This window comes from Eptatretus burgeri, chromosome 3, assembly GCF_056783735.1.
Source record: "Eptatretus burgeri isolate ZD-2024b chromosome 3, Ebu_testis_v1, whole genome shotgun sequence".
Taxonomy (NCBI): Eukaryota; Metazoa; Chordata; class Myxini; order Myxiniformes; family Myxinidae; genus Eptatretus; species Eptatretus burgeri.
Genome location: NC_140963.1, coordinates 56,494,237 through 56,518,954, shown reverse-complemented (window position 1 = coordinate 56,518,954; position 24,718 = coordinate 56,494,237). Strand labels below are relative to the sequence as shown.

General features: G+C 40.8%; 2 long non-coding RNA genes across 2 annotated transcripts in view; one reads left to right on the top strand and one right to left on the bottom strand.

Moving 5' to 3' along the window:
- Positions 1-23,430, top strand: part of LOC147029962 (uncharacterized) — a 28,721-nt gene extending 5,291 nt beyond the window's left edge. The window contains exon 2 of the long non-coding RNA XR_015056150.1: positions 21,278-23,430. This is a non-coding gene — a long non-coding RNA (uncharacterized LOC147029962). The remainder of the gene's footprint in view (positions 1-21,277) is intronic.
- Positions 1-24,718, bottom strand: part of LOC147029961 (uncharacterized) — a 91,339-nt gene that overhangs the window by 16,903 nt on the left and 49,718 nt on the right. The gene's annotated exons all lie outside the window — the stretch shown is intronic.

Sequence of the window (24,718 nt, the reverse complement as noted above, 5' to 3'; positions counted from 1 at the left end):
AGTAATATGGCAACTCGCAAACAAAATGCAATCCAAGACAGATATGCACTTGCCAGAAGGAGAATTAAATGAGCAGTAAGTTTCAATCAATATAATGAATCATTACCATCGGTCTCTCCCATACAAAACCCTGACCTTCACGCTCATAGCTAACCTCAACTCCCTTCTTTCTGCCTGCTCCTCTTCACTTTCAATACTGTGTCTGGTATTTCATGTCCAGCTATATATTTCATGTCCAGTCATTCTGCTTCCTAAATATTATAAACTAGCATTGAACCCATCACTTCGCTGACAAGTAGTTGAACAACATAACTATGTTACGGTGCAGTTATACAGTTTATTGAGTCAATATTTGCAATTTCTTTTATTCCAGAAGTATTTTGTTTACTGTTAACAACCCTGGATTGATTTCAGTAATACGCACACTTATTCGGCAAAAAACAAAATTATTAATTCGTTTTTCAGATGTTATGTCGTTATTTTTCTCTTCAAGTTGCAAAATGCAATTCTCATTGGGTTATGAATGTCGTCATAAAGGCTTACCCAGAGCGAGATGTAATGCCGTAATGACGTCACAGACGTAACGCCATCTTACTGTACCACCATATTACTATTCCGCCATCTTAGTAAATCCGTCATCCCAACGCCTAGCGTCTGATGTTCAGCTCGTCGCATATGGATGTCAGATACTGAGATAGTCAGATATATGGGTTATGGTGATCAATCAATGATATAAACTTTCCGCAATACTTGCATGGCAAGTGACCCGTATTTTGCGGGTTTGACCCGCTTTCTTTGTTTAAACCCGTGGACCCATTTTCGCATCGCTAAAACCTGTATTGTAATGGAAAGTACAAACAATTTCAAAAACGCAGTGTTTAGCTTCCATTTCACTCGCATAGATTCACACACACAGTGACAGACCTGCAGCGATCTTTATCCGATATGCAAGGTACTGCTCTCGTCCGATTCTTCTTGTGGCTGGGTGACGTCATGAGCTTTCCCACCCCACCAATTCCTTCAATCCTCATCTGTATGCAGTCACTTCCTCTCATCTCCCATTTGTCACCCAGAATCAATCGATAGGCCTATTTGCTTTCTAATTCGCTCTTCAACTTCTTACGGTGATATTTATTGGTACTTTCGAGTGTTTTGAATGGTAGGATTCAATTTTGATTGTTTTCATCTGTATACAGGGTGTCCACAAATTACCGTTCCAAATTCAAACCGTAATAAAAAAACGAGAAGGGCACTCGGTAGAAGGCATACCTCCGCCATGTAATGCCTGTTCCACGATAACATATCGGACCCAATAGATTTTTGAAATATCATGCTATACAGCACTACTGTATATCGTTTTGGCCCTATCTCTCAATGGTGAAAAATCACTTAAAAAAATTAAATAATTATCGTATACAGATCCGGATCTTCACCGAAATCGAATCAATTTGTTGTGGTCACACACACAACTTGTCCACCAAGTTTCATCCGAATCCGTCCATAACTTTTTGAGATATCGTGCTACATATTAGTTTAGCCCGACCTCTCAATGGTGAAGAATCACTTAAAGAAATTATCGGATCCAGATTCGGATTCAGATCTTCACCAAAATTTAATCAATTCTTCCTTGTCACACACACGTGTCCACCAAGTTTCATCCAAATCCGTCTACAACTTTTTGAGATATCCTACACACAAACAAACAGACAAGCCAGAAGGCGACATGGGTGGTCGCGACATAATTGCATACTAGTCATAGTTTTTGACGGATCAGGCTGAAAATTTTTGACAAAGAGGTTGATTATAGTGCGCATAAAAGCCTGGAAGCCGATTTTTGATTTTCGAAAAAACAATTTTTTTAGGATATTTCAAAAATTTCAAAGTCCCGTTGCTAGGCAACGGTGGTGTCCATAGCAACGGTGCTCAAAAGCATAGAACTAGATTACTAGATCATGGTATGAACCTACTTGTCAAGTTTCATCAAAATCGGTCGACTCCTCTGGCCTCCAGAGCTGTCCATTACATACAAATATACATACAGACAGACGGAAAAAGTGAAAATAAGGCTACTCCAGCGACCACCCAACAGAGAAGGGTGAAAACCTAACTTCCTTCGCCTTTGGTGGTGGAGGTAATGCATGAAATGGGACACCATGATGCGGTTTGATGCTTGTGAATGAACAAACATTTCTCAAAGTTTTATTGTCAAGATTTATCAAGATCATCATATTGCATTCTTCACCATTTATCATCACTTGGTCTTTATAAACCAGGCAACGCTGCTCTTTATTGTGGAGACACTATTTGTAGTAAATGTGACGTCACAGGCGACAACTGGAAACAAAAAAAGTAAATAAAACTTTGATAAATGTTATGTATGTATGTTTGTTTGTAGTCTTACTTGGAACCTCCTTATCATTACTGATTAGTCAACATATCGAATAGCGTTTTTCCACGTTTGGTTAACCCTTTGCGTGCTGCGTGGTTTACGGCCGCATGGTTCCTTGCTGCTTAATTAATTTTTTTCATAGGGCTGTGAATTTCAAGTGGTATTTGAAAAAAAAAAAAACACAAATTGGGTGTCACGTTAAACAAACAAATAACCAAAAGTAAAACAAAAAAATTTGTTTCAATTTTTTTTTATCTCGTCACAAACCTGCGACCGCAGCATGCAAAGGGTTAAAAAAAAATCTGCTTTCGATTCCTACCATCCAGTATTTTTGTCGCCTTCAACTTGCCATTTATGCTATATAAACTTTCCAAACCTGCTCGATTGTCTGTTTCTACCATTGGTTCGACATAATAGCATGTAATAAATAGAAGGGAGGTTGTACCCCAATGATTCTTTGAGCTAGTTTAGCAGACGTTCCACCAATGGTTTCACTCGGCCATTCATGATAAATAGATAAAGGTGGGAGGTCGAGAGCACAGTTCCCCCATCTGGGAGGAGCTAAGTCACCGGGAAGGTAACGCGAGAGTTGGGCGCAGGTACCCTTCCAGATTTAGTAATTTCAGACGGCATCCGTGGTTGTTAAGCAACCTGTCGGGTCGTAGAGTTATCCATGGCTCGTTGCCTTCAGGGAAGCGGGTTCGAGTCACCCCCCCACCCCCATCAATGCCCCGGGTAACACTCTCACAAACAGGAAACAATATAGTAATACAGATATTAGTTGTGAGTCAAACTCAAACTTTGCAAATTCATATAACTCAAACTCACAAAAGTTAGCATTTAAAACAAACCCTGAGTGCATCAAACACGACGGCCTACATTTGGTGAACAATGTTAGGGAAATAATTCAATGTTCAGGCTGAACTCTTGTTCACGGTGAACTTTGTTCAGTCAAAGGTTTGCTTCGTTGTATGTTAATGCATTCACAACTGGAGAGTTCGTTTCCTTCATTTATCTGACTTTTTATGGTTAATATCTTTTCTTTATACTTTCCAAAGGTATAAAATCATTGTTAATGTGGATGCCTCGATGTAACAGAAAATCAAAGTATGAGAATTAGGCAAATAAAATTAATTGGCATTAGGATGGAGAGAATACGAAAAGAAACAATCAATTAACAAGGGGAGGGAGGGGGACAACAACAGTTTTTATCTTCTCATACAGCCTCAAAGCTAAAAGCAGGACTTGTAATCCAATTTCACCAGGCATCAGAAAAGACCACCACGATGCCTATGATTCTACTGGGTGGTCCATATGTCCTATTGCCCTGTGAGCAAATAATATTGTTGTAGATTTCTGCCCGCCGGCGTGCGAGCGACCGCGTCTAGCCAATAGCGCCGCTTCGCCCACAGAACGGACAATCCAGTTTCAGCTTTCTGGATCAACGCCGGAAACCAGCCACGGGTGTGTTTTTAACCACACCACAACCTTGTCCGCACTCCACCCGCGCTACAGGGTCCGATCGCCAAATCTTCGATTTACCAAATTATTCGCGCGGGTAGGTTACAGAGAGATTGTACCTCAACAGGACCACTTGGAAACGAGCCGCTTAAGCAGCTCGCTTCCTTTTGGGATAACCAAGCGGGGTATTATCGCGCAGTCCCGTTGGACCCGATCACTTTACCGGCTATTTAAAAACCAACTATATTCCGAGTGCAAGATGGGGCAGTTCAATGAGGGAAGGGACGCAACGAACAAGTTTACATTCACACAAGGACATTTATTATAATAAAGCACGTATGCAATTAAACAAGGCAAAACACGAATGCAATTGTACAAGCAACAAAAGCACGACAAAAGAACTACAACCATCTTCTTATTATGTACAGTCACTTGCACTTAACAGCAGTTCCTACTTATTGGACGGGCCCATGGACACACGTACGCACACACACACACACCCAAGAAATGGTGCCAGAGGCCTTGAATAACAAGCTCCAGCTCGGAGGACAGGTGAGCTGAAACTCAGAAGCTATCTCAAACTTCTCCACCTCGTGTGGTCTTCAAGTTGTTCGGACCCGGGCTCCAGCGAGAGCAAGCTGGATCCAATCGCCGAGCCGCGATCCTTCCCGAGCTCCCGCGAATCCTCCCGCGCTTCTCAACACATGCTGGTGAGACGAGGCACCGATCCTTCCCGTCGATGCGCCGATCCTTCCCGTCGATGCGTCGCTTCCCCGAGGAACCACCTCCACGAAGAGGTCGATGAGTCGCACCAAGCCGGGAACCAAAATGGAGAACAAAGAGCTCCACGAACCAAGAAGAAGAAGCCACCACTCGCAGCTCGAGCCGAGCAACCGGCTTACTTCCTTCCAAGCAAAGCAGCTCGAAGCAAAAAGCTCTCCCGAGCCAAGCAGAAGGCGAAGCTCACGGAACCATCAAAGCAAAAAGCCTCCAAAAAGCCTCCTTCCGAGCTAGGCCTCAGCCGAAGCTCACTGAGCCAGCCGAAGCAAAAAGCTTCTGAAGGCCTCAACCCCAACCCAAGCCAAACAAGACCCGAAGGTCTGCTGAACGGCTACTCTCAACTCCCTTCTCCAACGCTGCCCCCGAACAAAAGAAAAGATCTCCTCTTATCCTTCTCCCGCCCTTCCCCCGCTCCCGGCGTGACTCGTGACTCATGCCCTCGTGCTCCATCCCCCGCTCAGCCACGGGTGGGAGGGAGTTGTTGACATCACGAGTCACGGGACGGCATGATTCTTCTTCCTCTTCGCAGAAGAGGGGGAGGGATGTCTGCATTGTTCGTTCCTAACTATTAAATCGATCCGTAGCGCATCTAATCGATTTCTGAACATTTAAACAATGAAAGGTGAGCTATCTCGGGAACAAGCACTTATCGACATAGCTGACTTAAGGAACCTGAATGTTGTGTGCAATCGAATTCCCAAATTCGAAACAATATTATCTTGTTAGTTGGTTTGGTTTGTGAAAAAGGCAAAATGAGATACACACGGGTGGTCTGAAATTAAGTTCCTTTTTAAATGTAGCATTACCACGTTGTTCATGTAAATAAAACATCAGACTATTTTTTTTTCCTGAATGGCCATATATTGCTGTTATAATTTGTGAACATCAAATGTCAACATAAGCTCCTGTGTTTTCAGCACTTTTTTTTTTTCAATCGTTCGACATTTTCCACTTAACGCCGAAGAAACTCCTTTGGCAAATCGGCAAAAACATTACGGATATAACTTTCTAATGCATCCAAATTATGGAGTTTGCTGGCATGCACTCTTTCTTTAGCTCATCCCCACCAAACAAAAAAATTGCACGGGGTCAAATCAGGACTCCTGGAAAGCCACTCTATTGGTCCTCCTTGACCGATCAATCTGTGTGTAATGTGGATATCCAACCAATTACGAACTTCATTTGAGAATTGCAGGGGGGCACCATCTCACATATTGTTTCTTCTGTGTTGGCCCTTGGCTGAAATTATGCAAGAAGAAAGTTTACAAGCATTTCCAAGTATCTAGCAGGCCCTAAGATAAGAACTGTTAAGAAATCTGTGCCGTTTGGGTTGTTCGAGGGCGGTAAGGGATAAACGGGTTTATTTTCTGATTTATTTACATTTGTGTGTTGAATTGTTATTGCTTCATGTAATCCTTCTCATTCCAAGTATGTACTTGTTAAATAGATGTACCTGGTCTCAGATTGGATACTGCTCGTTGTGATCTCATTTGGTCTAATTTGGTGATTGAAGTGTCGTTAGACGAGCCGGCTTAATCCGACTCAGAGCGCTCACGATCTACAGTTGCTCGGCCAGATTAGGAAGCTCGTGAGCACATATTGGCGCATCACTCAGTTAATTACACAGTCTCAACGTGTATTGAAATGTCACAAACAGGTCCGGGAACTTGATCGGGGCTGTGAACTTGGCTGGCGGTTGCGGTCGTTTTGACATAACCCATGGAATTCAAACCGGGTAACTGTAACGGACTGCGGAGGCTACAATTAGTTGTTCAGATTGGGATTCGAACCCGAGATGCAAATTCACCTTGGGTTCAAATCCCAATCCCAGCTGGGTGAGCTTCACACAGCGGTGCTTTTGAGACGTGTTGGACATTGAAAAGTTGTGCAGTTATTGGCCTCATGGTGGTTACCTTTTGCCTGCAGGCTGGCAGCAGCACTGCCTGACCCGACATCCCAATATACACTTTATAGCAGCCTCTGGTGTCCTCAAAACAGATGTCAAGGCCAAGTGTGGCAGCTTAAAACCATGTCCAGATTCTGAAGTACCGACACCAAAAAATTGGTACCTTTAGGTGATTCAATATGGCTGGGAAATAATAACATACAAACCACAAAGACAAACGTGAAAACTTGTGTGTATATATATATATATATATATATATATATATATATATATATATATATATATATATATATATATATATATATATATATATATATATATATATATATATATATATATATATATATATATATATATATATTGTTAGAGTCATTGGATTTGCTGGTTGTGGTTGGCCGGCTCGAATCCTGACGAACCGCATCAAAGCAGTCGTGGCAGCTGACTGATTCAGTCATTCTTGCCTGAATCACATGTCGATCCACCACAATACTGTGCCGAGTGGACCAACCAGGCCAGTCAATGTGCCCCGCTTATTCAGTGTTGTACGCCTGATCTCAATGAATGACTGAGTGGAGTCGATAGGTGAATGGCATGGCCTCGTTATGGAGGTTAAACGCCCAAACCCAATTTGTCCCTTAACGGACATGCATAATTGCAACCACAATCGGAACCACCCAAATTCACCTGGAGACCAAGTGGATTTAAATGCAATGGAAGAAGATAGGGAGGGAATACAGGTGAAGTAAATACTTCTGATCAAATGAACACCCCTTAACCCTACTGCTTATGTGCCCTTGGATCAGCGAACAAACAGGAACCTTAATTATCTATGTCTTAAGGCCTCAGTCATTCCACAGGAGATTAAAAAAACAGAACAGACAGAACAGAAAATACCCCAGCTGTGCCCAGCAGGACACAGACTGACCCTTGAGAAGACATGAGCAGGTAAGGCACAGATCTGTGCCACAGTCCAATCCCAGCATGGAGAGTGGGTGTGGCTTGATGGGTGGGCATGGCATAGACAGCAACAGCAAAGTGAGGGCCCGTTCAGGGGAAAACCCCATAATAACTCGCGTGCATCTTTCCAATGACGTTTCTGGAATCTGCTGCTCTCTCCCACATGGGTTACACCCACCTTTATAGGGTCCTCCCTTACCCGCTCGGATGACGTACTTAGCCCCTCCCCTCTCGACCGCTATTGGTCCAAGGCCCAGTTTCATGGGTGGAGGCATCACCCACCAACCTGTCACTCAGGTGGACCTGATGGTCGGTGTAGCGGTCGCTGTGTTTCCCCCTAAGATTTGCGCATGATGGCCTATAATGTTGCTCAAAAGTACATAAAAGACAGATTACAAGGTGAAGAACAATAAAATGGTGTTGACTAAGGGATGGCGGCTTTAGACACAAACATTGGGGGTGGGGAGACGACATCTTTCAATACATACAAAATGATGCATATCTTGTATAACAATTGAAATACCTCACGTTAAGTCTAACACATTCAATATGGGAGATAACTACCCTATCTTATGCAAAGTTAGCCTCTAGAAGCCATTCCCCCAACAATATATAATATTGCTACGTTTGTGGGAGGGGGGTCTTAATAAGACTAATTAGTCCACTTTAACTTTTTTTTCTCAACCAAATCAAATTGATACTTTCTTTGACCACTATTGGACCTTTATTAGTAAATAAACTATCAACCTGCATTCCTCTCCAGTCAAGCAGATATGTGTCATAACAGCAACCACTGGCGGCCATTTTGAAAAATGGCTGCCACAGCCATCAGCGGCTGAATTTGAGATGGCCCCATATCCAAATCTGTTCATAATATGATAGGCTACTAGTGTGCCAAATTTGGTGCTTTCCTCACAAAATGCACAATTGTTATGCTATATTTAGCTAAGTTGCCCCACTACAGTGGAATACGTGTGTGAAGTTTCGTGTTAATCGGATGAGGTGTGTTTTTCTATCCAAGATGGCCACTGGACCATGTGACTTGTGACATCATAATTTTTACTATGTATGCAGACATGATGGAAGATGATAGTTGCAAATTTTCGCTTCGTTAGGTTATGTGATTCCAGAGAAAACATTATTTAATATTTTTCTTAAATCCAACATGGCTGCCAAACCATGTGACCTATCAATTAGAAAATATCAAAAGGCACCAGTTCACCACTTGCTTGATATGTGTACCAAATTTTGTAAATATATCTTGAGGAGATTTGTAGTTAAGCTCCGGAAACGAAATGTGACGGACGGACGGACGGAACCCATTTCTATATCCCCCGCCAACTTCGTTGGTTGGCGGGGGATAATTATGGACTATGGTTAAGGAAATTGTGTGTATAAACCCTGATGTTAACCTCGACTGGGGGCACCGGGAGACTTGGCAAGAGGACAAGAGGGGTGGAGCTATGAATGCCTCTCGGGGTGGATCTATAGATGCCTTCCAGAGACGGAGCATTGCCCCAGGAGAAGAGCGAGGAGCTGACAAGAGCAAGGAGGAATCGTGCGAGTTTGAGGAGGAGTTCTGATGAGAACACGACAGAGAGATTGAGTTCTGAGGACCCACATGCGTCTTATCCACCATAATTTGGAACGTCTCCAAGGGAGTTAAAATCATTCGGTACATCATGGGATTTTAACCTCCCACCATGACGAGCTTGATGTTAGTTGAGCCGTTGATGCTACTATCTATATATATATATATATATATATATATATATATATATATATATATATATATATATATATATATATATATATATATATATATATATATATACACATCAAAAGGGTAAGAGAATACAGGAGGGATCGAACAAGACATATGGGCAGCCCTGAATTGTATGCTACTACTACTATTATCCTGTGGACATGTTTGACACTGCGAGAACAATTCCACTGCAACTCATTATTTTTGTTCCAGCACAAACAAAATAACAGTTCATCATTTAAAGCGACTTGTATCACTCACCCATGACACTCACAAGCTGACTTGTGACACCTGATGCAACTTGCCACTAAATTAAACTCAGAAATGTAAACTTTTGCATATTCTACAAACTCTTGGTGATTCCTAAACTTAAATTACTGTAAGTATAGCAAACTGGCAATTTCTATTTCTGGATATATGATTCAGTATTTCTCTTAATTACTCTAAAAGGGATAGCATATCCTAACTTCAGGATGCTAAATGACCACAAACAGCACTAATGTACAAACGTTTGCAGAAACAATTAACTATATACAATGTTAATCTCGAGAGTACAAGACGAACGAGTGGAATCAATCCTGATTAAAATCCATCTGTGCGTTTCCTAGAGATTAAAGTTTGTTGTAATTCCACCCTCTCACGTGACTTCTGGGAATCTGCCATAAGGCTGGTGAAATGGATAGTCATCTGTACTTTCAGCCTTGATTTTTCAGGCACAGCCATTGTGTCATCAGAAATAGAATCCTTTGTCACATGTTGATAAAGCTTCTCCAATCACTTGTAATTGTGTTAGAGTTGCAAAATATATTTAATGTTCTGTTGCAGCAAAACAATATTTCTGAATAAAAGTCAAAATAAAACATTTTTTTTTGAATGAAAAAAAAAAAACACGAAGGGATGAAATCCCCCAAAAAACAACCAAGCAAGATAGGAAGGTCGGAATGACACCGCGGTACAACACCACAATCCTTTTACGGATTGCCATCACGGCATCTTTCATCATAAACGCTCAAGACTAAGGACACCTAAAAATGCCTTAAAAAATGATGGGATTGAGCCAATCAGAACAAATGCAGGTTTTGTGGGGAAGAAACAAAGTACCAGTCACTTCCTTTTGAGATGTAAAAAAAAACTCATGTCGGAACAGCTGTACATGGAAAGACATGACAGCGTCTGTAATGCACTGGCACATCTGCAAACATTTCAACATCCCAGTCCCAGAACAATCATGGAAACACATGAAGATTTTGAGTCCTGGGAGAATTCCCTCCCACCTCCTGAAACCCAAATGGAGATAACAACCAACAGGAGGTACTGCATGACTTACTTCAACAATAGCACACATCGGGCATTTGGAAAGGTGAATTTTGAATGCTCTTTTCAATAACCAGTATAACCCCTGGGAACTTCAATGAAAGCATCAGCAGACATTTTCTTTCGTAAATTATGCATTTTGTCGAACCTTCGTGGCCTTGCAATCCACGACAGAGACAGTGAGTTTCTCACTCTGCGTATGTGTAAATGGCATTCAACAGGTTGTGGTGTATTGTGGTTGTATTATTTTTTTCATTCCCATTAAAAAAAAATTTGTTATGGTATGGGGACAATACCCAAGAGAGAATGTCCCTTCCTTTGGGACAATTATAATTGCTTCAGCGATTATTATGCTCAGCTGGATGAGATTTATCAAAAATTCGGTAGATTTGGCGATTTTGCGATCTCCCGATTTGGTACTTTAGCGATGTATTCTGTTGTCTTTTTCATTTTTGTTAGTTATGAAAATGTTGGACAATAAAAAGTATGGCTGTTAAAGGCTTATGACTTCACTCAAAAGTAATTTATAAGGGTTCCCCCCATGTCATTCCTCCAACCATACTCCATGATAATGGGGCTAATGCATATATGGCTACATATATACAGCATATATATCTAAAATATAAAGCTCTTTTAAACCACTGAATCACTCACTCACTGAATCACTCAATGACTCACTGACTGATTTTAAAGATCAGTACCTTCCAGGTGATGGAGAAAGCTGAAATTTTGCATGTCGATGGACACCGAAGCCGGTACACTGGGAAAAATCACAGATCGTCGGACAACATCCATAAATGAAAATATAAATAAATGAGAAAAAAAAGAAAAAATGCAGGTGAGCAAGCTGAGACAATGGGGAGGCATGGAAATTTTGTATGCCAACGGACATGGAAGCTGATACGCCAGGAAAAATCACAGAACCATTGGAAAGCATCCGTAAATGAAAAATATAAATAAATGAAAATAAATAAATGAAAAATTAAATGCCAGTGAGAGACCCGAGACAATGGGGAAGCACGTTCCTATGCTAACACAATGTGTAAGCATACCCCACGAGTATATATATATATATATATATATATATATATATATATATATATATATATATATATATATATATATATATATATATATATATATATATATACAATAATAATGCAGTACCATTCCTTTCAAGACGTCAAGGTGCATCGGGCTGCCGAGGCAGTTTCATTGACGAGCAGTGCTGTCCTCGACGGGTCACGATTTGTTAGGGTTGCCACAAAATTACTTAACCCCCAGCACGACTCATATATATATATATATATATATATATATATATATATATATATATATATATATATATATATATATATATACATACAAACATATAAACATACATATATACATATATACAGTATATATATACATTCAAAAACGGCATGTGCATTTCAACACAGTAGCACAATAGCCAATAGCCAAGCCCCACCCTCCCAACTGTGCCATGGGTGAAAAACACACACACACACACACACACACACACACACACACACACACACACACACACACACACACACACACACACACACACACACACACACACACACACACACTATATAGATACACTCGGTATTTTTTACCTCTCGCTTTGCTGTTTAATTTAATCGAAAGACGTCATGTTGTACTTCACAAACATTCTGCTCTATTCACCCCACCATTATGGTTGGGTTCAAAACGCTGAATCAGTGGGAAATGGTGTCCACTTTTTTTTTGAAGACGGATTCTAGGGTAAAATTTGACGCTGAGTACTATGGTGCTGACCGATTTTTTTTAAAAGGTGCCCAAAGTGCCCATTTTGGGCCTTAATGTTGCCCAAAACCGGTTTTTGGGCATTTTGCCCAAGTTTATGCAAAGGACAATAGTTTTCTCTTCATAAAAAGGTTGATTTAGATATGTGTTATGAATTTAAACTCATGAAATAGCCCAGGGCCCGTTAATTGGCAAAAAAGGGCCCATTGGCCCATTACGTGTAAATAGGCATGGGTGCAGGTGTTTATCCAATTAAGTAGCCTTCTTAAGACAAATTTGGACCATATCTCTTACCCGGTGTACATGAAGTGGGCCTTGCTTGAAAAACAGATATTCAGATTGTGGGCCAGGTGGCCATATTGGGCAATGAGACCCATTTTCAATATAAAATGGGTTTATAATTTAGGTTTTGATCTTCAAAGTGAGCCAGATTACAAGTGAATTAGAACAATGAACCTACTGTATTCTATTCCATCCCCTGGGCACTTAAATGGGTGGGCCAAAGTGCCCAATTAAGTGGGCCAAAGTACCACCAAAGGACCTAAAAAGGGCCCATGTTATAACTATGTAATCAACAGTTTTCTGCTTAATGCTATCCATTTTCAAAGGATAGGAAACTGGGAAGGTTTTCTTGAAATTATTGATCTCTTTCTACCGTGGTGTTTCGGACTAAACCGCCAGAATTATGCAAGAAGTATGAGCTATTTCTATGTCGACATGCAGAGCCTGAAGGAGAGGAATCCCAATACGTACGCATACTTGTCTGGCAGAAAGCACACGAAAATCCTGATGGATCAAATAATAGAGATGACAATAAACAGACTATCAAAGGACACGGGAGGACTGTCCGGAAAGACTGAAAATGTTGGCGCTAGTGAGTGTTGGATGCTAATCAATCACTGCTTGACAGCCCTGCAACACCATCTAGATACCAAGCTTGGAAGGCATGCTTCGTATTGCCATGAAGAGTTTGGAAACAAGAGAAAGCAAAGGGATGACAACAATGTAACAAGAGTTGTTGATGGTCTGAATACATGAGTTCCGACTTTGTGGGATCCTTCTCAACCTCTTGTGCATCTCAGTACTGGTGAAGTAGCGCCGGATTCAATGTTGAGAAACGTCTCAGCCACGAACGAACATGGATAAGAAGCCAAAAGAGAATTCCTTGAACGTTTCTCAAAGAGTAAGCAAGATTATACCGCTACAAGAACAAAAACAGAATCACCTGCCAGGGAGAAGTCCGATTTCACGACACAAGACACAAGCTCTACGCCTGAAAAGGGACGATCAAAATACACTGACCCCATTAAACGGCAAGAAGTGATATGTTTCGATAAACTGAAACGCAAAATTCCGAAAGTGTCGGTTGTTGAGGACGAAGGAAAGTCTTTTGCTGCCAAATTGACAGAATATGATAGAAAGCAGCTCAATCTGAGGTCAATAATGGAATGGCCCATTACCAGTAAACCCTGGGCTATTTGCAATGAGCAAGGTACCAGTAGAGCTTCTTTGAAATCCCTCTTCCGAAACAACTTGCAAAAACTATCACCACAACCGGCGATGTTCAAGCTTCCAGAGAATATAGAATGTTGTGTCGTCGACGCAATGAGAGTTGTTCGGATAATCCCCATCAAAGACTAGAACCACAAACTTCCTTTTCATGGGCAGTTCGCATCGTAAACTACCTGAAGTCTCGTCCAGGGAATACTTTGCATCTGGTGTTTGACGACTACAGAGCAGTTCCAGGTCAGACTTACCTTTCTAAAGGTCGTCCAAACAGAGGCAGAGAAAGAAGAATATCTGATCTGAGTCAACAGCTTCCAAAAACTGGCTATTGGAATGGCTTCCTCACCAATGATAGGAACAAACTTCAGCTGTCCAATCTTCTCGCAGATTTCATCATGCCAGGGAAATCCAGTATCCAGAAGGATACATTTGTCACGAAAGGTGAACAGTGTCTCTTTTTGGCAAGCGATTCGTCTAGCCCTTCAACGCAAATTGAAGAACTGAGATCTTCCCATAGAGAGGCTGATCCCCGAATCGCACACCACGCCGTCTTTGCAGCAAAAAAGCACAGAGAAACTTGTGTAGTTGCAGATGACACGAATGTGTATGTTCTGTTGTTGTTCTGTGCTGAACAGTGTGAAGGCAATGTCTATTTTCAGAAAGGTACGTCGTAGTCTCGGGAAGGAATAACATATCACAATATCAAGAGCCTCGCGTCACATCTCGGCAAGGACGTTTGTGGAGCTCTTCCTGCTTTTCATGCCTTGACAGGGAGCGACTATACCCAGCCATTTTACGGGTGTTCAAAGTTCAAAAGCTTTGAAAAAATGAGACAGAATCCTGAATCAATCAGGCTCTAAAGCCTGTATCTCACTGGGCTGCGACAGCTCGCGACAAAATGCGAACGGGATTCTCCAAAATGTCTGGAAACGTTTGCGGTGGTTCTCAATTTCCTCGCGCGAGTTGCAGGACATCGCTCTGGTGTCGCTGGAATTTTGAACATGTTCAAAAAATTCGTGCGACAAATTTTATCTCAAAATAGTCAGTCGTCGCGGTTGTCTCAAACCCTTCTCAATTTAGTTTACGTGAGTCAGAAGGTGCGACAAATGTGACATGCAATGTAATGTAGATAGATTTACAATAGTTCAATCCAGATACGACAAAAAAAAAAAAAAAAAAAAAAAAAACAGTTCATATTGTAAAACCAGCATTGTCTGTCCTCTTTCTCTCCTGTTCTGGGTAATGGCCTTCAATGCAAACTTTTCACTTTCCCATCATTCCTTTCACCTTCCCATCATTCATAAATCACGTCACACATATTTTTACATAAATTAGGTCACACACAAAATATGGTCACACCCACAAGCCCCTATCAAGGCAGATGACCAATTGGGTCACACACAATGTTTGTGGGTGCAACGTTGACAATTAACAGAACACTTTGAACAGTCAGGCTTGGTCAGCATTCTCCTGTAATCCCACCATCCTGTTCTGCCAGGGCACAGCTCCCACACCATTGTAGTACTCAGTCAGGTACTCTCTTACTCGTTTCCCAACTGACAATACGATTGCTGGAAGGGAGAGGCCTCATATGTATGTATGTATGTATGTATGTATGTATGTATGTATGTATGTATGTATGTATGTATGTATGTATGTATGTATGTATGTATGTATGTATATATATATATATATATATATATATATATATATATATATATATATATATATATATATGTCCCGATTTCTCAATTGTCACGCACAGTTGTCGTGCGACTGTTGCACGACATTTGCGCGATGGTCGCGCGACCGTCGTGTGACCGTCGGTCGCGCGACAGTTGCATGTGCCAAAAAAAATCTCAGTTTTGTCACCTGAAAGTCGCGCGACATGTATGCGAACTCCAGGTGAAGTTCATCCCAAATTTCGCCGGGAGTTCGTGGGACATACGCAAATGTTTTAGTATAAATTCAGTGTGATTCCAAGTGAAAATTATCGCTGTTTTATCGCAATTTGGTGTCTCCAGCTAGTCATGAGCTGTCGCAGCCCAGTGAGATACAGGCTTTAAGCAGCCTTTCAACACAGACCGCTGATGTTGATCAAGTTGCTGACTTTGTGTTGCACACCATATACAATCGACCCAATATGGAGCGGACCCCTGGGGAAAGCAGGTATTCGATGTTGATTTCTGGAAAGGGACACACCAAAAAATTCACTTCATCAAAAAAGACTGCCTCCAGATTCTAATTCCTTGCGATTTCACATCAAGCGTAACAACTTCGTAATCTACGGGATGGTGAATTGCCTCACTGGCTCATTTGAGCAACCAGATCCCCTTAACTACGGCTGGAAATTCGAAGATGGTGTCCTTGTTCCTATCTGGTACGAAGGGGATAGTGTGCCACAAACAGACCAGCTGCAAAATAAGCCTGCGCCACAAGTACTCGACTTCACAAATGAACACTGTAACAAAGAGACTGTTAACCTACAGCCCTGTGAAAACAAAGTCCACGAGGAAGGAGACATCGCAACAGATGAAGAATCAGATGTAGCAGAAAGTGACTGCAGCTCTGAAGACGAAGATGAATTCCCTGAATGAGGATTTCTTCAGTTCACTTCCTCGATAGACAAAAGATACACAAGGTAATTTAAAAAACAACAGAGAAGTTTTAAGAGTAAATTGTCCATTAATTCATTATGACATTTTTTCTTTATTGCTATGTTTCAAATTTTTCTTGACCTTTTTATTCATATATGTTAATTCTTTATTTTGAGCCAGCAGACAGCACAGCGCATATTGGATTGCAGCCAACACGAGCAATTGATCTGGACAAACTTCGACACGACTCCTTATAATGCGCCTGATTAACGAACGTAGTTGACAAATATGTGCCTCGAAGACTTTAAACCCAAATGGTATGAAAATTATATAACGAGAGAGGCCTGGTTACAATGGCTGTTTGCTTGCTCTGTTCACAACTTACCCACGTAATGTGACAAATGAGGTGACGTAATTACAATGAGTGTTCGTAAATGTATTATACTGCTGAAAAAGTTCGACATTTCTCATTGTGGAGTTAAAAGAATAGGACCTTCATACGAGCTTGCAAATATATTTTTTATCTCTCCAATTTCAGCCCATGCTGTTGATGATAATGGTGAACTGTTACAATATAATTGTGCTCTGGTGAAAAAAAAGAGCCTCACATGAGACGATTCGATTTAACGTAAGTAGTTTAGGTAATTATATATTCAATGTTACAGTTGATTTAATGTAAGAAAGACATTGACATTATATGTACTGTAAATGAAAATGAAAGTTCTGTTTCTAAATAACCCATTCTTTAGTTTGAGATCAATTTCAATGAAATTGGCACCCCCTCAAAACCTATAATTCAATCTTTGTTTTGGGAAAAACAGTTTATTAATTGCATTTTTATCATGTGCCTATTTTAGGCCTTTTGGTGGCACTTTGGGCCACGGTGGCCCATCCATCCTGCGTGTGCCCAGTGGACAGAATATTACAACGCCTGTTTACAGTGGGTTAATGGATGTAATTGATTGGTAATCTGGCTCACTTTGAAGATCATAACTGAAATTATAAGCCAATTTTTATTAACATGGGCCCCATGTTGCCCAATATGGTAACCTGGCCCACAATATGCATATGTATTTTTCAAGCAAGGCCCACTTCATGTACACCGGGTAACAGATATGGCCCAATTTTTTATTTATAAGGCTATTAAATTGGATAAACACCTGCACCCATGCCTATTTACACACAATGGGCCAATGGGCCCTTTTTTGCCAATTAACGGGCCCTGGGCTATTTCATGAGTTCAAATTCATAACAAATATATCATAGGTCTAAATCAACATTTTTATGAAGAAAAAACTATTGTCCTGTACATAAGGTTGGCCAAAATGCCGAAAAAACGGTTTTGGGCACCACTAAGGCCCAAAATGGGCACTTTGGGCACCTTAAAAAATAATAATAATTAAAAAAAAAAAAAAAAACGGTCGGCACCATAGCACTCAGCATCAAATTTTACCCGAGCATCCGTCTTCAAAAAAAAGTGGACACCATTTCCCATTGATTCAGTGCTTTGGGCCCAACTATTAGCCCCAGGTCATCTTCCATCTGCTTGGAAGTCAGATGACATCACCTTCGTCAACCGTCTTCGCTGCTTGTATCTGCACATGGACGAGCAAAAAAGCACTAGCTTTTCTCTGCGAAGCTCAGTGTTGGAAGCTTTGGTTTGAACCTCCATTTAAATGAGTGAAATGAAATATTTTGAAAATTTCGAATTATTCTCTCAAATTTCAACATCACCATAATGCATATTGCTGTTCTTCCTCTTTAATGGCCACGATTGTCCCACCTCTCTTGTGGGTTCATGAACCCAGTCTTCATGAACCGGCGAGCCAGGTCTGACATTTGATGAGTTAGGTGAGGAATTTGGAATTTGGCCATGGTACAGGCAATAGCTCCCCTACTCTTCATGAAGGACACCATGGGATCTTTAATGTCCAACAACAAATGCTGGTCCATCCAAGGTCCGTTTAACGTCCATCCGAGGGACAGCAAGCGCATTGATGAATCACCCTGCTTATGAAACACGAGACTGAGAGTTTATAGATGGGTCGGGAATCAAACCCAGGATAGACAGCGTAGAGGAGAGTATGCGTACATCTATTTTTTTAATTTTTAAATCTCTGACATTGTCCATCTTGTCCATTTCACTCTCACCAAACAGCAACATGCTGCAATATAACCAACTCACTTACTCAAGCCATCTAATCATGTCCTCTGACCTTTTGAATACGAATCCATTTCCTTTATCAAAACAAATAAATACAGTTTAAACCTCTGCTTTAAACAGGTGTACAAAAATTGTCAAATCATTTGTCAAATCTCACTTAAACAGCTTTATGGTCTATCATTGTGACAATAAAATATTTTCTTTTAAAATCAATAAATCAAAAATAAAATCTTCAGCATACACTGGGTTGTTTGCCATTGCCTTCACAGCAGTAGTTTTGGTAGGAATTTGTCTTTAACATCAATCAACCAATGTCATTTATTAACTTTAACATTCACAGACTAATGAAGACAGCACGCCTAGTTCAACGTCCATCCCAGGGATAATTGATTGATCACTCTCCACTGGAATGCTGGTGGGAGGTTATAAATCCTCATTCATTCCAAATCACCAAATCACTCACAACTCCTTTACAAATCACTTTAAAATCATTCCAAATCACGTTTCTACATTTTGATAACATTTTAAGTACTATGGTTACGATTCAAATCAAAATTTTGGAAACATTTCTCACACGTCACTGGGCACAGCATGTGCATTTCAACACAGTAGCACAATAGCCAATAGCCAAGCTCCACCCTCCCAACTGTGCCGTGGCTGAAACACACACACACACACACACACACACACACACACACACACACACACACACACACACACACACACACACACACACACACACACACACACACACACACACACACACACACACACACACACACACACTTGAGTCACGAAGTTTTTTTTTTTATGACAAAGGCACTCGCATTTTGGGGCCATTTTTTCTCTGGAGAATTATTCCCCCCCCCCCTTTTAAATCTTATATGAATTGAATGGAGGTTTCAGTACCCATAAATCTCTTCTAGCAGTATGAACAGCTGCTCAGCACTTCACCCTGCCAGGCCGAGCAACTAGAGGATTTTCCTTCATAATGCCAGCGATAGCGAGCCTCTTAAATGGACTTCACTTTCATCTCATTCTATAGCTCAGCTGAGATTCAAACACAGAAGAGTGTTGGCCCGTACAGGGAGAGATCTCACGACCTTCGCGTTATCAGCACCACGCCAAAATGGCCACAAGCCAAAGTGGCCTCGAGATTTAATATGTTACCCCAAGACTATCATGCATGCATCATCATTTTTTATTATTATTATAACAGGTATTCAAATGATGCTCCAAGGAGACCATCCATTTATTACGTATGCAACGTACAGTGTTCAAAGCCAAAATAGCATCCCAAAACACTCTCAACAACATCTGCCCCGCACAATGAATCAACAACACGTGCAGAATCGGTCGCCTCGCTTCCTCTGAATTCGGTGTGTGCACCTCAACTCAACCAGAGTCTTCACAATCACGATGACGACCAATGTCTATCTCCATTTTCCATCACACATGCACACCCACAAGCTTCATAGGTCACAATACACAATGGAGCACGTTATATTCCTGTGAAATCTATTGGACTCGCACACGTTCCGTTTCTCAACTCACTCAGCACCACATGCAGATCAATGCAAATCAGTGTGCATACAAATCCGTCGAAAGAGGTAACTCCCTACGAATTTGCAACACCTCCACACAATACCATGCAACAATTTCACAGCAAGCAAACCTCCAGTGAGTACAATGAACAAACAGAAATCCAAACAGGTAACTCAACAAACATTCATAACACTTATTCATTTCCCACTTAACCATTCTCCTTGCTCGTTTACCTTTCCCATTTACCTGGGTCGGAACTCAGTCTCAGAATGACGCTGTTCGATATATTGCTTGCACGCCTCCAGAGAGACTGCGAGCTGAACGCAGCCTTCAACTTGGCCTTTCTAGATCGGTTCTGCACTCCAAACCTGTCACCAAGAGGAGCTCTCTCTCTCTCTCTCTCTCTCTCTCTCTGCGTTGTGTCTGCACTCCCTTCTCTCCATATCTCCTCTTTAAGTACTCCTCTGGCTCCTAATCATTTCCCTCCAGAACTTTCCTCAGGTGATTCAAACAATCCCGATCAAACTTACCATTCTCAGGAAAAGGCAATTTACTGTTGTGGGGGAAAAATTTATATTAATGTATTTTAAATTGTAACAAATGGAGTTTCAGAAATGTAACTTTATTGCTGCAAATTGAATTGGCTGTCATTTCTGGCCAAAAAACTTTTGCCCTAAATGATAAGAAATGTGTTGTTCTGGAGCAGAGTGACCGAGCTGATAAATGAACCTTTGCTTAGAAAATGTACGAAGTGGCTTTTTGTCTAAAGGACACGTCTACAGTCTGGGTGAATATCCCCCAACCTCTCTCTCATGGAAGTATAAAATGTTTTGAAAGGCACATTTTCTGAGTACGAGCACGTGAGGAAGTATAGTTTCTCAGTGGCTCGTACTCCTTGGAACTGACCAAGTACCAAGTTAGAATAAAACTCTCTGATGTAATGTAGAAGTGAATTGAATTGGGTTGGTCTAACTGTTAACTAAAGTAAGAATAAATGAAATAGAACCAAATAATATTGCAAACAAATGGGGATTTTTAAGTTCATTGTACAAGGGTGAGAAGTGTATATTGTATAATTAGGAAATAAATTGTTTCACATCAGTTGGCGCCGAGACTCGGATTCGAACCGACGTTGGTGCGGTGCTCGTGACCGGAGGTGCTTAATCTGCTGGAGGCAGTGCCTGGAGGAACGACAAGTGCTTGAGCGAAGGTAAGGGAGAGCGCTCTCAGCAGGTAACGCATTTCGAACAAAGAAAAGTTCATTGTCAGATAATTTTATTTAGGGAAAGAAGAGGATCCGGCGGAGGGAGTCCGTTTTAAAGTTAACGATAAGTACTGTAGTTGTTTTAGAAAAGTGCTGGAGAAGAAGAGGAGTCAGATGACAAGAAGAGGCTCGTTGAGGAGCCAGATGCGTAATTAAATAGGCATGATGAAGCGACATGCCACATGTTTGCATTGATACGGACCGGCTGTGAGAGAGATGGCCGAGGACACGGCTGAGACGCCGAGGTAAGGTTAAAATCGATAGATATTATAAGTTACCTGTTTGTAAGAGTTATCAGAGTTACTTTTTGTTCATTGAACTCACTGGAAGTTTGTTGGCAGTGAGGTTGTTATATTATATTGTGTGGAGGTTTTACGGATTTGTAAATGCAATGATTTGCACGAAACGTTTTGTAGAGTGCAGGAGACGATTAACCGGCTGGCAGCATGGTTGGTGATTTGCATTGAGATGCATGTGTTACTGAGAGTAAAAAATGAAACTTGTGCGAGTCCAATATTCACTGCAATGAAACGTGTTCTGTTGGGATTTTGACGATATTTTAACTCGTGCTGAGTTGAGCTGTGGGTCTGTTTGAAATGGCATGTTATACATTATTGGCATTGTATTTCCACACGAAGGTCGCAAACTACACTGTGTGAGACCCCCTCCACTCGATCTGTGGGGGTGGCATATCGTTACACTGAGTCTTTGTTCGAGCCTTTGCTTTAGGTGTGAAATTCGATTCATATGCAGATTCAAGAGGATGAGATAGAAATGTGATTGGTATTTGTCACGTGATCACACGCGAGTCTATGAGATGCAATGCTGTTTCGTGTATGTGTTGAAGCCATGACAGAGTAATGCAAACTGTGGGTTTTGCCTGTCAGAGTTTTTTCCTTTTCTTCCCACCGGATGTGGAGAGAACTTGCTGTTCCTTGTTCCTTGGTGTTTGTGGCGCACCCTCTCGACTGAATCTGTTTAAAGTGAAGTCCATTTAGGAAAAAGTGTTGAAGTTTTATTTTACAACCATCGGGATTTTGAATAAATTGTGAAATAACAATTGTGAATGTGGATATACTGTATGTGATTTAAATGTAGAAACGTGATTTGGAATGATTTTAATGATTTGATGATGTTTAGCAAGTGGGGCAATTCACAGATAATAGATGATTCCCTCGGATGGACGTTGAAATATTGTTTTTTTCGTCTGCGAATGTTGAGGTTACCTGAACTTGTGCTGGGAAGGCAATGGCAAACAACCCAGTGTAACCCTTTGATTGATTCAGTCAAGGCAAATTTATGATTTAATTTGACAGATGCTGAAGATTTAATTTTTCATTTATGGATTTGAAAAGGAAATATTTTGTTTTGACCAAAAAGTTGTTTAAGAGAGTTTGGATGTTTATTAGTCTGAAGTTTAAGATGCTTTTCCAAGACCGGGATAAAGAGTGTGGAGGGTGTAGCTGCATGTGTAGACAGAGTGTTTGAGCTGCAATATAAATTATATTCGCCTGATAACAGATTTGACAAGTGATTTGACAATTTTTGAACAACTGTTTAAAATGATTTATTTGTTTTGATAAAGGAAAATGGATTCGTAATTGAGAAGGTCAGAGGAAGTGATAGATGGTTTGTGTATGTGAATTGGGAAAATGGCAGCATGTTTGCTGTTTTGGTGAGAGAGAAGTGGATAGATGGAGAAATGTCAGAGATTTAAATGTCGATGGAAATAGCAAATGAGATGGATGTTTTGAGTATACGTACAACTGGGATTTCTGTATATTTTAGCATGTTGTTTTGGGAAATAACAAGGAAAGGGATTAAAATATTGATATGACATATAATGCAAGTTAAATGCTTCCATAAGAATCTTTGTTAGTCTTGTAGAACTACATGTGCCCATGATGTTTATTAATTGGTGTTTAATTGATGCTTTGTTTGTTTCGGAGTGTTGAAAGCAGTCTTTGAAGCAATGTACGATTTCATCTAAATGAAGTTTCCACACAAAGATTGGACGATGGGAGAACCCAGATTTGGGTGATTGAGCATCAACACATGATTATCCCTCCCCTTCCTGAGGAGATAAGATGGAGCAATGTGGGAAAAGAAAGAAAAAACCCACTGTGGAGAAGGTTGAGCAAAGTCTTAATGTCGGCGTTGTGTGGTGCCTGCGTGGAGGAATGTTCTCAGCCACACTCTCGATTGCCGCTCCGCAAATACATCGTGAACTTGCTGTGGTTGCTTCAATGTACGACAGGCCTGGAATTCCACACTGCGCTCCTTCAACCCAGTGTCTGGCCCAAACTTGTACTTGCCCACATCTACCTTCTCCTCAGCTCAAGGAGTGCTTCGATTGTGTTTCCCGTTGGGTGCCGCTCTATCCACACCCTGACCTGTTTATCTTCTAACTTTGGGTAGCATGTTTCCAATGTGTGACACATGCTGATGAACAGGCCATAAATTAAATGGAAACTCACTCATTTTCTGATATGAGCACACGCTGCCATTGTTGATTGAACTTGAATAATGGAAATCTTTTCTCCTTCAGGAATGGGACATGGTAATCATGTGTAAGAAAAATTATTCAAATTTTTATTTAAAAAACGGGGGAGTGTGGGGGAAAAATTTACATTAATGTATTTTAAATTGTAACAAATGGAGTTTCAGAAATGTAACTTTATTGCTGCAAATTGAATTGGCTGTCATTTCTGGCCAAAAGACTTTTGCCCTAAATGATAAGAAATGTGTTGTTCTGGAGCAGAGTGACCGAGCTGATAAATGAACCTTTGCTTAGAAAATGTACAAAGTGGCTTTTTGTCTAAAGGACACGTCTACAGTCTGGGTGAATATCCCCCAACCTCTCTCTCATGGAAGTATAAAATGTTTTGAAAGGCACATTTTCTGAGTACGAGCACGTGAGGAAGTATAGTTTCTCAGTGGCTCGTACTCCTTGGAACTGACCAAGTACCAAGTTAGAATAAAACTCTCTGATGTAATGTAGAAGTGAATTGAATCGGGTTGGTCTAACTGTTAACTAAAGTAAGAATAAATGAAATAGAACCAAATAATATTGCAAACAAATGGGGATTTTTAAGTTCATTGTACAAGGGTGAGAAGTGTATATTGTATAATTAGGAAATAAATTGTTTCACAAGGAAGGACTTGTGTGGACATCAGTTTTATCAGTGTCGATTGGGTTTTTTTTGTAGGATTTTATAATCAAATCGGACAAACGTTAAACTCTGTCTGAAGTCAAATAGGATTCCACAATCGGCCAGT